The 11,068-nt window shown below is 39.9% G+C and overlaps 1 protein-coding gene across 1 annotated transcript in view; it reads right to left on the bottom strand.

Annotated features, from left to right (window-relative positions):
• Positions 1-3,138, bottom strand: part of kcnj12a (potassium inwardly rectifying channel subfamily J member 12a) — a 9,481-nt gene extending 6,343 nt beyond the window's left edge. Inside the window, exon 1 of the mRNA XM_058399625.1 lies at positions 2,640-3,138. The gene's annotated coding sequence lies outside the window, so the exon portion shown is untranslated. The remainder of the gene's footprint in view (positions 1-2,639) is intronic.
• Between the last annotated feature and the right edge of the window lie 7,930 nt (positions 3,139-11,068).

The following is an 11,068-nucleotide window of genomic DNA, read 5'->3' as shown; positions in this document are numbered from 1 at the left end:
CAGTTCTAGAATTCTTGCTAAGGTTCTCTGTTCTGTTGGTTCTCTTCCCTTCAGTGTGGTTCTAGATTCCTCTGTCTGGTTTTTAATTGGAAATGAGACAACAGGATCAGAGAATTTTAATCTAGAATTTAGTTTCATTTTATTCCATTTGCTTTCATCTTTGTGAGAGTTGATTCATGAAGTCAAAAGTATGTGCACCCCTGACCATTACACCAATATGTGCTCCTTTCCAGTGTTCTCACACACTCTTCCTTACACAGTTGTACAGAACATCTCTGTGTGTGTAAGGTCAGAGTTTCAGTGGAACTCAGAACCGAACCCTGTTCCAGCATGACCATGTCCCTGTGCACAAAGCAGCTCCATGAAGACAGAAGAACTGGACTGTCCTGCACAGAGTCCTGACTCTGACCCAGCCCTACTGACCACAGACTGAACCCCAGACCTCCTCACTCTCACAATACCAGTGTCTGATCTGACTAATGCTCCTGTAGCTGAATGATCACTAATCCCCACAGACACACTCCATCATCTAGTGGAGAACCTTCCAGAAGACTGGAGCTGATTAGAACAGCAGAGGGAATCACTCTGCAGTAACAGGGGGGTACATACGTCTGGTCATACAGGTAATGCTGATGTTAGAACTCTGACCTCTACAGATACAACATGCTAATATCACACATGCTGACCAACACAGTGACCATATCATCCTCTCTACATACATTACATAACTCTCTCTCTCTCTCTCTCTCTCTCTCTGTTGGTACATGGTGTGTGTGTGTGTGTGTGTGTGTATGAGTGAATCAGAGCATGAATGGTGCTCAGCTGCTCCTGTTTCTATAACACTAACATGGCCGACTAGCTCACTGACCGACTTTCACAATCATACGACTGACACTAACACACATCAGTAAAGTCCATTACTGCACTCGGGTTAATGAAAATGACTAGGACACACACACACACACTCAGCTGAACCACCAGAGGGCATCCATGAGCCATGTGAGCCCCCGACAGGTAAAAGAGCACACCAAAACACCTGCCCTCACACACACACACACACACACAGATTCTTTTGAATTAATTCAGCATTGTTTTCACCCGGAAACAGTGTAGCAACAGTTATATTATATATATCACGGTATGATTTATTGAATGTGTGTGTGTGTGTGTGTGTGTGTGTGTGTAAGTGTGTGTGTGTGTGTGTAAGTGTGTCACACTCACACACACACACACACACACTCACACACACACACACACACACACACACACACACACACTCACACACACACACACACACACTCACACACAGAATTATTCATAATTAATGTGGTGAACCTGAATCATAAGTGATGACAGTAAACACTACAGCGGTGAATTTTATTACACTCTAATTTTTTAAATGTTTGTTTTATTTTGAATAATAATTACTTCATTATTCATTTCTACTTCTATTTCATTTGTAATGATTATTTTTTTAGCAATCTGTTGAATATTTATCATTATTATTGTTATATTTCTAAACATTTTCAGCATTTTATATTGATTAAATTCTATGAGAAATATTTTATTACAAATTATGAAAAGATGAATTTGAAATATATTGCATAATTTATCATTATTATTATTATTATTATTATTATTATTATTATTATTATTATTATTATATTAGTTGTTCAATTTAATTTTATTAAATATTTAATAAAATTAATTTAAACAACTAATATAATAATAATAATAATAATAATAATAATAATAATATTCTGATAAATTTGCTCTAATAGAAGTTTTATTTTCTATGATAATTCATAAATATTATTTCAGACATTTATTTGTACATATGTTATAATCCAAACTATAATAAATGACTATATTTATATATATTGTGTTATAATTAATCATTTTTATATGCAAATATATGCGTTATTAATCAGACACACAGAGAGAAAATTTTATTTTAAGATGAAAGTACTTATTAAACAGAAATCTGCTTTTAGTTTAATAAATACTAAATATAATTACAGAGTAAAATGCAAATACTTGAATACTCTAAATACTAGAATATATTTCTGTAATATTCCTTACTTATACATCTTTATCGAATATATAATTTAGATTAAGTAAATGGCTTATTTCATTATTTTCAGATTATTCTGGATTTGTATTAAATTACAGGGTTTTGTTTTATTTTTGTATTAAATTTAAAAGGATTGAGTTTCATTTTTCGTCACAACAATGAAAGAATAGATCAGATTTTAATCAATAATATCCAGGAAATAGAACGTTTCATAAGAATCCTGTGTGTGTGTGTGTGTGTGTGTGTGTGTGTGTTTGAGGTAACACACGTTACACTACGTCCTGTTTAACAAATCAGATTTACGTTAAAAGTCCCATGCCGTGTATGATGGGAAACATAAGACATTTAATGTGTGACAAAATGTGTGTGTGTGTGTGTGTGTCTGCGTGTTTATGTATGTGTGTGTCTGTGTGTGTGTGTGTGTATGTATGTATGTATGTGTGTGTGTGTGTGTGTGTGTTAGATATAAATCTATCACTATACACATGATAAATTGTTGAATAAACTGTTATGTTTGTTATCAAAGTTTAATAAAAACAGTAATTTAAGAAAAGTTCGTGCTTACCTTGTGTTTCCTGCAGCTGCTCAGTGTGTGTGTGTGTGTGTGTGTGTGTGTGTGTGTGTTATCCAAACTGGAGCATTTGATCAGAGGGGCTGCAGCAGCTCCCGGTGGACACATACACTCCGTCCATCTCTGATTCTCTCTCTCTCTCTCTCTCTCTCACACACGCACACACACACACACACACACAGACCAGACTCCACTCCTGAGTGTCTCGTCTTTCTTTCCTTTTCCTCTATAATTCAGCGTCTCCAGATAAACTCCTCCAAAAAAGTGGGTTTTGGTCCTGAGCAGTGTGTGTGTGTGTGTGTGTGTGTGTGTGTGCGCGTGTGTGTGCGTGTGTGTGTGTATAGGTGCTCTCCTTTCCTGTGGGAAAAATCCCTTCTTGGTCCCTCAGCATCAAAGTCCAGAGGAGTGCAGGAATCGAGGGATGAAACGGAGGAATAGTTCACTTCCCTCGTCCTCGGCTGCTCTCTTCATCTTTGCAATATGATCTGCTGCTGCTCTCTCTCTCTCTCTCTCTCTCTCTCTCTCTCTCTCTCTTACACACACACATACACACACAGAGTGTGTCACAGAAACTGGCATGTATTAGTGGACAATCTCCATGTCACTCCTCCCTCCCTCCCTCCCTGTCTCTCTCTCTCTCACACACACACACACACTTTCCCCTCATCTTTTCTTTTGTCTGTTTTTTTATTCAGTCTTTTGATCTCACACTCTCTTGATATGGCCTCTACCTTTCCCTCCATCTTACTTTCTTCAACTTATTATTTCTGTTCTCTATTCGTTTATTCTGCTCTCTCTCTCTCTCTCTCTCACTCTCTCTCTCTCTCTGTCTCTTCCTCCCACAGTTTGAAAGTTTTGCCACTTGATGCTCTGCTGTGTGGAAGTAGCTGTCACACACACACACACACACACACACACACACACATGCAGCCCATCCATTGTTCTTTACCAACAGATCCAATCTGTCAGAAATTGTTATTGCTTATTGTGTGTGTGTGTGTGTGTGTGTGTGTGTGTGTGTGTGCGCGCATTACCATAATATGTGTTACCTTTCCTCAGGAACATTATTATGCAGCTTTTTGCTTCAGTTGGTTTTACTTTATTATTATGTGTAAAGATTATTTATACCTCTTTAAGCCATAAATTAGATTGTGGGCATGTCTGTGAGTTCACAAATTAACATGGGTGTGGCTCTTGTGGGCGTGTCTGTAAACTCACAGATAAACATGGGCATCGCTCTTGTGGGTGTGTCTCTGAGCTCACAGATAAACATGGGCGTGTCTGTAAGCTTACAGATTAACATGGGCATGGTTCTTGTGGGCGTGTCTGTGTTCCTACTACTGGTTGCCATAGTAACATTTATCAGTGGGTGGAGTAACTAACATTCAATCTAAAAGTAAATACATTCAAAGTAAAGACTTCATCTTCTTCTTCTAAACATTCTGGGGGAACTTTGGTATTTGTGAATAAAACCCAGCAGTGTTCATCTTCATCATATCATATGAGCTGAAGGACACACTGGACACGCCCACATCTGGTCACCAGCACTCGCTGTCCGTCTTGTCGCCATGGCTACAGCTGTATGTGTGAACACAGCTTGAGAATGACTAAGTGGGTGGGTCTAAACATCTATATATGTAAATGAGAAAGACCCTTAGTGGGCTTATTTTTAATATACATATTCTAATGTGGGCGTGTCTTTGAGCCCATATATGGAAAGGTGAGCAGCTCTCCGGGGACTTTCTCGGAAAAAAAACAGAAATTAGAAAGGTTTTTAGGTTCATATATGGAAATGCAGAAGGCTTTGATGGACGTCCTCTTTAAAACCATAAATGGGCATGTGGGCGTGTCTTTCATAGGAGGAAGAAAGTTTGATTTCCTGAAACTCTGTTTGAAACTCTTTTGTTTCAGTCTTGCTCTTTCTTTATTTTCATGAGCATGTGTACCCCAGGTTTTGTTAGACAGAGCGCCCCCTGGTGGCCATGAGGTCTTGCGCCACTTCGTACGTGTCTTATTCAGACTTCAGCGGCTCTGCTTACGCTGAATATCATTTGTAATTCTATTAAGGAAATTGAATCCTGTAGGGGAATGTGTACCTTTGACACATGAAGGACGGAACAGGTGAGAAGGTCTGCACATAGGTCAGTGTGTGTGTGTGTGTGTGTGTGTGTGTGTGTAAGAGAGAGAGGAAAGATCCAATATTCATTTGTTTATCTTTTATTCATCCATTTATGTGCTCACTCACTGGCCACAAGATAGAGTGGACACACACACACACACACACACACAAAAGGCTCTGAAGTGTGTTATTTCCCTTATTTCGTTCTATAAACAGGAGCTCTTTGCATCACACATGAATCATCAGCTCTCAATCAACCTGTGAAAGGTTTTCATCTCCAACCACACACTCACACACACACACTCACACACACACACACACACACACACACACACACACAAATAGACACACATTTCTTTCTGGAAATCTGACTTTTCTGATGAAGCCCTTGGCTTCCACTATTTTTGTATCTAACTTGTCATTTCAAAGTATCAGGTGTGTGTGTGTGTGTGTGTGTGTGTGTGCTACTGCATGAGAGTCAGGGTCTCCATGGTGATTTACCCTGAATTTTCCAGGCATCTCTGCAGTTCCTAAAGGAAAGACTGACTCAGAGAAACAGTGAGTTGTCCTCTAGATGCTGCAGATGAACATCACTTTCAATCTGTTTTAAGTCTCTGTGTTTGTCATCCTTATTCTCTCCATGAAGAATCAGAAGGCAAAGTAATTAGCAAATCAGGAGACTCTGTTAGCTTGCATATAAAAAAAAACTCCACAGTTCATCCATCCCTCAATGCAGTGGTGTATCATTTCATGGGAAAGGGGCTGAAAAGGTGCATCAGAACAGAGGCTCTGTTCCACTCCAGGATGGCTCTGTTGAAGTTGGCTGATCAGACCAATGATTGTTTGTTTTTGTTTATTTTCTGCACTTTCCCTTAATTTAACATCTTTTTCTGTCCACCACGACTACCATCAGCTAATACTTATGGTAACAAACACTACAGAAACACGATTTGTCATGTTTTATAATTCACTCCCTATCACCATTTTTAAATCTGAACTCATGCTGGTCGAATGAGGTCCTGAAGAGGAACATGACCAAAAGTTCTGGCCCCAACAGAAACGAGTCAGCATCAGTAACAGGCTGAGGGCTCACACACACACTACTCCTTGCCTAGCATCCTGCTAGCCAACAATGTCAGGTCCAGCTCTTGGAGAACAAGCTTGATGACCTCAGGGCCAGGGGTCAGTAATAGACGGACATTTGGGACTGCAACCTCCTCTGCTTCTCCGAGACATGGCTCAACCCAGTGGTACTGGACGATGCCATCCAGCCAGCCAAGTACCTCTTGGTTTAGCACATGGGCAGAACAATACCCAACAGGTATTTTACCTCTTGCTTCTGCAAACCCAGCCTGAAGCTCCAGACCATTAAATGTCACCCTTTCTGCTTTCCTCAGGAATTTACCTCGTTCATTGTCAGTGCCTTTTATTCCACCTCAGGTTGACATGGACACTGTGAACTTGTGAACCAGAACATAGATTTATGAACATAGAACATCAGAACGTAGATTTAAATGGAGAACTGTCCAGTGTAGTGCCAGTGAAATACGGGGTCCCACAAGGATCAGTTTTAGGACCTCTGCTTTTCTCGGTATACATGCTTCCATTGGGTGACATCATTAGAAGGCATGGGATTAGTTTCCATTGTTATGCCGATGACACCCAGTTATATATCTCATCAAAACCAGATGAAATATCTAATTTGTCTAGACTAACTGAGTGTGTTAAAGATATTAGAAATTGGATGACCGATAATTTTCTATTACTAAATTCTGATAAGACAGAGATATTACTTATTGGTCCAAAAACCAGTACACAGAAGCTCTCGCAATTCAGCTTGCATCTAGAAGGATGCACTGTTACTACTAGCTGGACAGTGAAAGACCTGGGTGTAATATTAGACAGCAAACTTATCCTTTAAAAATCATATTTCCAATATCACAAAAACAGCCTTCTTCCATCTTAGAAATATCGCCAAGCTTAGGAACATTTTATCTGTATCTGATGCAGAAAAACTAGTTCATGCATTCCTGACCTCCAGACTGGACTACTGTAATGCATTACTAGGTGTTTGTCCTGCATCTTCAATAAACAAGCTACAGTTAGTCCAGAATGCAGCCGCCAGAGTTCTTACCAGATCAAGAAAATATGATCATATAACCCCAATATTATCATCCCTGCACTGGCTACCTGTTAAACTTAGAATTGACTATAAATTAGCTCTACTCACATACAAGGCTCTAATTGGTTTAGCTCCCATGTATCTCTCCAGTCTTCTAACACGTTACAATCCACCACGCTCTTTAAGATCGCAAAATTCCGGACTTCTAGTAGTTCCCAGAATATCAAAGTCCACAAAAGGGGGTAGAGTGTTTTCGTATTTAGCTCCTAAACTTTGGAATAGTCTTCCTGACAGTGTTCGGGGCTCAGACACAGTCCCCCAGTTTAAATGTAGACTAAAGACTTATCTCTTTATCCTGGCAAACATCTAACACATCCCATAACCTTGTGCTCCAGTACATCTGATTAAATACACATTATCATCTAGTGCTGCTAATATTATGAACAGCAGCTACGCTAATTCTGTTCCATTGTTTCCCTTCTTCTACCCACCCCGAGGCATACAGAGACTGTGCCGGCTCCAGTGGCATCCGGAGATGGACCAGCTCCAGCCGGGTTCTGCTTGTGAGGATTGGGATATTCAAGCAGCGACATGGACAACAACCTCCTTATTGATTTACATAACACTATACACATGCTGTATCTGCATCACACAACTGTCACCCAAATGAGGATGGGTTCCCTTTTGAGTTTGGTTCCTCTCAAGGTTTCTTCCTCTTACCATCTAAGGGAGTTTTTCCTTGCCACAGTCGCCTCAGTCACCTCAGGCTTGCTCACTTGGGATAACATCTAGGACTGTCTGTCTGTCTGTCTGTTTATATGTTTGTTGTTTTCTTATGTCATTTCTCATGTAAAGCTGCTTTGAGACAATGCTCTTTGTTAAAAGCGCTATACAAAAATAAATTAAATTTAGTTATTGAATTGAACATCACCTGCCCCACCAGGGGCAAAAGGATCATGGACCACATTCCTGGAACTAATAGTGGCAACGTGTTTACATAAGCAGTTGTGGGATTTATCAGGCAGATGATACAGTCCAGAAAACCATCATCAGAATGTGTCCCAGAACCAGAAGCTGTGGATAAAACCATCCAAGACAGTCCCAAGATCTCACACCACTCTATACAACATGGGGGCTCAGCACCAGGAACTTGGATGAGTTCAAGTATACGTGTGCAGGGCAGTGAAGGGGCACTACAGAAGAAAACTAGAGTCATAGTTCCACCAGAGTGGTTCTAGATCACCATCCTCATTACAGTGAATTATAATTCACATACTGTCCAAATCAGTCTACTGAGGAGGCCATCCCACACCTTCTTACAGTTCTGATATATATGGACAGCAAGAAGGGAACTTTTGCCAAAATGCTGCTTGTAAACTACAATTCCTTCCATATTCACCACCATGTTGGAGGGCCTGGGACTTAGTCTGTTTTTGAGTATGTGGATCTTCAACTTGCTTGAGGAGATTAAAAGCCTGGCTCCACAAATCCCTGGAAACTGTGAAAAAGCAGCAAGCAGACTGCTCCCTGTACCTAGGAGTCCCAGTAGGTAAAGGCAGGTAGTGATGGCAATGAAACAAGAAACAAAGAGCAGACTGATCAGAGCCAGAGATAGAGACAGAACTCTCTGGGAGGACCAGAACTAGAGAAGATGGGATCAGGGAGTAAAGAAAGAGGCAGGAACAGGGCCAAAGAAAAGAGACAGGACTGTGGGGGGCAATGAGAGGGACTGAATTTGAAGATGGTGTCAAGATCAGATTTGGAATCATGATGATTACCAGAGACAGGAATAGGACCAGGAGAAGATTCTAAGTTGGATCAAGGAATGCAGCCACAGCAAGTAGAACTGGATCGGAACAAATGAAAGATACAGGATTAGAGCCAGTAACATAGATAGGACTGAAGCCAACAAGAGAGACAGTATCCGATCTAACTAGTGCTCAAGATAGTATCAAAGCCACTGATAGAGAGATCCTTATAGACCAAGCATGGCCTCTGCCACAGTACTAGCCTCTGTTTTAGCACCAGGGCCTAATCTAGACAGTCCACCAAGGCTTCCTTGGCATCTTGCTCTTAGTGGTTGGTCAAACTGTGCCAGTGGAATTCGGAGGGTTGGAGGGTCTCTCTTGAGTTAAGAACCGGCCCTCAACACCTACACTCCCTTCCAGTTCCACGTCATGTTCAGATTATTGTTTTGCTTTACCTTTTGTGTGTGTGTGTGTGTGTGTGTTTCTGGTGTTTGTTCTGTGTCCAGGTGTCCTGACACTAGTACAGTGGTGGTAAAGTATATAAGACACAGCATGAGGGAATGTCTTTCGTGCTCATTCGCAGCTTGTGATTCGAGAACATTTTGTTTGGATTGCCCGGATCTCTGAGTATAGATCTTTCTGTGTAAACACTGTGATTTCACTGTGATCACAATTCAGTAAATATTCAGTGTACAGTGTATTTATAGTATAAACAAATCTATAGCTTTTGTGTAATTTAATACTGTTCTCACCATGAAAGGATTTCAAGGCTGATGGTATTTCTATTCCATGATCTAGTGATCCAATATAGATGTCCTCACTGATACAGACATCTAAGCACTTCTGTACGTCCCTCTGGGTAAAGAACCTGCAAAATTCCACAATGGTAAATATGCTTGCTGTTTATTTGTATAATTAATTTTCTCATGATGTTTTCTGTCATTGTCCCAGTCATAGCTGAAGGAAATACGCACACACTTAAACACAAATTAAGGAAACAGTGCTGGAGAGAGAGAGGAAATCAGCTGCTGTCAATCACCTGTTCCAGAATTAGCTAGCAGCTTGCTAAAGACTTCCTGTTGCTTTGTGTAACTCATATTTATCAAGAAGTCAAATAAATAATTACTCTGATCATTCAGGAATGTTTAGGATCATTTCTAGGTGTAAGAATGAATGCAGTCATTTCAGTGAGAAGGTCAGAGCACAAGACAACAAACAAAATGCAGCATTAATAAAAATATGACAAAAACACGCTGAAACATGACAAAAACACGTCAAAAACACGACAAAAACATGCTGAAACACGACAAAAACATACTGAAACATGACAAAAACACGACAAAAACATGCTGAAACACGACAAAAACATACTGAAACATGACAAAAACACGTCAAAAACACGACAAAAACATGCTGAAACATGACAAAAACACACTGAAACATGACAAAAACACGTCAAAAACACGACAAAAACATGCTGAAACACGACAAAAACATACTGAAACATGACAAAAACACGCTGAAATGCGGCAAAAACACAACAAAAACATGCTGAAATGTGACAAAGACACTGAAACATGACAAAACACGCTGAAACATGACAAAAACACACTGAAACACGACAAAAACACGCTGAAACGCAGCAAAAACATACTGAAACACAAGAACACACTGAAACACGACAAAAACAAAGTGAAACACGCCAAAAACACGCTGAAATACGACAAAAACATGCTAAAACAACAAAAACAAGCTGAAACACGACAAAAACAAACTGAAACACGACAAGAACGCACTGAAACATGACAAAAATACATGACAAAAACACAGTGAAACATGACAAAACATGCTGAAACATGACAAAAACATACTGAAACATGACAAAAACACAAACACGACAAAAACAAACTGAAACACCAAAAACATGCTGAAACACGCCAAAAACATGTTGAAACATGACAAAACACACTCTGAAATGCCAAAAACACATGACAAAAACACACTGAAGCATGACAAGAACACATGACAAAAAAACGCTGAAACACGACAAAAACACACTGAAACACGCCAAAAACAAACTGCAACATGACAAAAACATACTGAAACATGACAAAAACACGCTGAAACACGCCAAAAACAAACTGCAACATGACAAAAACATACTGAAACATGACAAGAACACATGACAAAAAAACGCTGAAACACGACAAAAACACACTGAAACACGCCAAAAACAAACTGCAACATGACAAAAACATACTGAAACATGACAAAAACACGCTGAAACACGCCAAAAACACACTGAAACACGCCAAAAACAAACTGAAACATGACAAAACACGCTGAAACACGCCAAAAACATGCTGAAACACGACAAAAACATGCTGAAACATGCCAAAAACACACTGAAACACGCCAAAAACATGCTGAAACA

The sequence above is a fragment of the Hemibagrus wyckioides genome, linkage group LG01 (assembly GCF_019097595.1).
Source record: "Hemibagrus wyckioides isolate EC202008001 linkage group LG01, SWU_Hwy_1.0, whole genome shotgun sequence".
Lineage (NCBI taxonomy): Eukaryota > Metazoa > Chordata > Actinopteri > Siluriformes > Bagridae > Hemibagrus > Hemibagrus wyckioides.
Note: the sequence above shows the minus strand (reverse complement) of the source record. Positions and strands in the feature narration are given on the sequence as shown.